The sequence below is a fragment of the Triticum urartu genome, chromosome 4A, assembly GCF_056163025.1.
Source record: "Triticum urartu cultivar PI428250 chromosome 4A, HENAU_Tu73, whole genome shotgun sequence".
NCBI classification, from domain to species: Eukaryota; Viridiplantae; Streptophyta; class Magnoliopsida; order Poales; family Poaceae; genus Triticum; species Triticum urartu.
The window spans coordinates 388,811,962-388,815,841 of record NC_141876.1 but is presented as its reverse complement, the minus strand read 5'-3'; positions in this window follow the sequence as shown (position 1 = coordinate 388,815,841).

Here is a 3,880-nt window from a genome sequence, read left to right as displayed (position 1 = left end):
CGGCTACACACGCGGTTGATTCATTTTAATTAAGTTAAGTGTCAAGTTTTCTACAACTGGACATTAACAAATTCCCATCTACCCATAACCGCGGGCACGGCTTTCAAAAGTTCATAACCCTGCAGGGGTGTCCCAACTTAGCCCGTCACAAGCTCTCACGGTCAACGAAGGATATTCCTTCTAGTGGGAAGACCCGATCAGTCTCGGAATCCCGGTTACAAGACATTTCAACAATGGTAAAACAAGACCAGCAAAGCCACCCGATGTGCCGAAAAATCCCGATAGGAGTCGCACGTATCTCGTTCTTAGGGCAACACCGGATGAGACTAGCTACGAGTAAAACAAAACCTCAAGTTTCCACGAGGTGGCCCCGCAGGCAGCTCGGTTCAGACCAACACTCAGAGGAGCACTGGCCCAGGGTGGTTTAAAATAAGATGACCCTTGAGTCTACAGAACCCAAGGGAAGGTATATGGTGGCAGGTAGGCAAATGGTAAAACCAAGGTCGGGCCTTGCTAGAGGAGTTTTATTCAAAGCGAACTGTCAAGGGGTTCCCGTAACGCCCAACCGCGTAAGGAACGCAAAATCAAGGAACATAACACCGGTATAACGGAAACTAGGGCGGCAAGAGTGGAACAAAACACCAGGCATAAGGCCGACCTTCCACCCTTTACCAATTATATAGATGCATTAAAGTAAACAAGATATAATAATGATATACCAACAATAATCATGTTCCAACAAGGAACAATCTCCATCTTCACCTGCAACTAGCAACGCTATAATAGGGGACGAGCAAAGCGGTAACATAGCCAAACAACGGTTTGATGGGAAAGGTGGGTTAGAGGCTTGACATGGCAATATGGGAGGCATGATAAAGCAAGTGGTAGGTATTGCGGCATAGCAATAGAGCGAGCAACTAGCATGCAAAGATAGAAGTGATTTTGAGGGTATGATCATCTTGCCTGCAAAGTTCTTCGAGTTGACGAAAGCTTGATCCTCGTAAGCGTACTCAACGGGTTCCTCGATCACGAACTCGTCTCCTGGCTCTACCCAAGGCAAGAACACAAGCAAAGGAAACTACAATCAACCACGGTGCAATGCGCAAGCAACATGATGCAAAACATGGCATGATATGCGAGATGTGATATGCAATGCATATGCGTGCTTCGGAAAGGAAAGATTGAACCAGGCCTCAACTTGGCAAACCAAGTACGCCTCTGGAAAGATGAGATGATTTTGGTCGAAATCGATATAAAGATCACTGGAATCGGATGCACGGTTTGCAAATGGCAAGCAAAACAAGAACGACACAATTCTGCGATTAACAACATGATGCCATCTAGAATGCAACAAGAAACTAAGCTACTGCACTCCAACATAGCAACAAAGAACACGGCAGTGATCTACTCAACATGCTTGACAAAAAATGAACAGTGAGCTACGACTAAAACACACAAGAGAAGGATTCAAACAAGCATGGCAAAAGAGCAAAAGATATCAGCATCACAGACTTGGAGAAAATAACATGTCAGGAATTAACATCAGGAAGCAATGTTTAGAGCAAGATTACAACATGCTACATGAACAGAACATAGCAATACAAGGCATGGCATGAATCTACTCAAAGCATATAACAAAAGTCCCTTACTGACCATAAGCCAAAAAGGATCAGAAGGTATGATGGCACCCATGTAAACGTAGCAAGTTTCGTTAACAGATTCAGACTTGGCAGAAAACCGGACATGACAAAAAACAGAATTATGTAGGCATGTTTGCGAGCTCGATGCACTCAACAAAAGGAATTGCATGACAAACTAAGCATACTATCAGCAAGAATACATGATCAAGAAGCTAACCATGGCAAGAACAATCTCATAACATGCATGGATCAACTACAACAACCTTGGCAAAATTGATTAACACGTAAACAATCTGCTAGGAACATTTTATAGCAAAAGTAGAGCAAGATTGAGTCATGCTAGGGTACTCCATAAATGCAAACAGGGACATGGATGGATAGAGAATAACCATATGTCCAAATCATCCTTACTGAACATACTCAAAAGAAGCATGGATCACTCTGTAGCAACATGAATACATGGCATAAAAATAACAGCAGGGAAAAGACATCACGAGAGCTACTTTGCATGCTTGTGCTAGTCACCACATTGATCACAAAAATACATGGCATACACCCTTGTAAAGATGGCATGGCATAGCCAAAAACACATGTAGAGCTCAAGTCCATATGCAGCACACAATAATCATGGCAAAAATGACAAAAGCTCAAGATCTGCAAGTAACAGGAACTAACATTTTATAGCACTCTTGAAACAGTCATTAGGGCATCAAGATGGACTCAAACAAGCATGATGCAATGGAACAAATGGAAGAGGACATCCAGATGAACATTTTGATATATTGCACGCACAAAACAGAGCTACAGATGTGGAGTTATGGCATGATGAAAAGTGCTCCAGGATGTAGAAAAAATGACTTAGAGATATTGCAAAGTCAACCTAGGGTTTCCAGATCCAGATCCGGGCGCGCGCGGACTTCGAGGTTTGCCGGAGTGGTCGGAGTGGCCGGAGTAACTCGCCAGAGAAGGCAGGGGCGGCGAGGTAGATCCGGCCGGATCTCGCCGGATCTGGGTGCGGATGCCTAGGGGCGGCGCCGGGCGGTGAGTGTGGCGAGGCGGGGCGGCGGGCACCGGAGTCGGTAGGGGCGGCGCGGCGGCCGGCGAGGAAGTGCGGCGGCGGCGCGGCGCGAGGGACCCAGGCGGCGGCGGGCGAGGCGCGGGCCCGCGGGGGCCGGATCTGGGCTCACGGGCCGGCGGCGGTGGCGGCGACATGTGGTGGCGTCCCGTTGGTGCGGTGGCGGTGGCGGACGTGTCCGGCGCGGAGGGAGAGGGAGGACTAGGGTTTCACCCACGAATTTTGGAGGGGGAGGCCTATTTATAGATTCTGGGAGCTAGGAGAGTCCAAATGGAGTGCGATTTTCGGCCACGTGATCGTGATCGAACGACCGAGAGGATGGAGGGGGTTTGGATGGGTTAATGGGCCACTTTGGAGGGGTGTTGGGCTGCAACACACACGAGGCCTTCACGGTTCCTTGGTTAACCGTTGGAGTATCAAATGAACTCCAAATGGCACGAAACTTGACAGGCGGTCTACCGGTGGTGTACCAAGGCCGCTTGGAAAATCTCGGTCCATTCCGAGAATGTTTAGTACCCGCTCGCGAAAAGAGACAAAAGGGGGCGCCGGAGGACGTAGGAGTGTCGGATTGAGAAACTTACAACGGGGAAAAATGCTCGGATGCATGAGACGAACACGTATGCAAATGCGATGCACATGATGACATGATATGAAATGCATTACACGTAAACAAATGACAAGGCAACAACAGCGAATAACTGGAAGACACCTGGCGCAACGGTCTCGGGGCGTTACACAACAGCGAATAACTGGAAGACACCAGGAACTGGCCTCGTACGCACCTCAACTTGCCAAGCTGAGAGCCTTCTTAGCCAACGGTTTAATAGGCGTGGACTTCGTCCATTGATGGATATCCTGGAGCATATTGTTGTTAAGTCGCCGCTCCGGTTTAATGTGTGAGTATACTGGTGATGTAGAAGACTCCCAACGCCATATCAATATTCAGCTAACAGATGAAGAAGTCACTGAATTTGTTAAGAAAATGTTGAATGAATCAGAAGCTGTCTGTCGCCAAACCGGACTAAACCCCTTTTACATGCAAAACAAACCGCCTACTGTAAGTACTGTTCTTCCGCTTTACACTTGATATCTTTGGATTGTGCAATCTTTGAATACCCTTTGCTTATTTTTAAATAGGGTGATGATTCGTTCTGGAAAAAGAAAC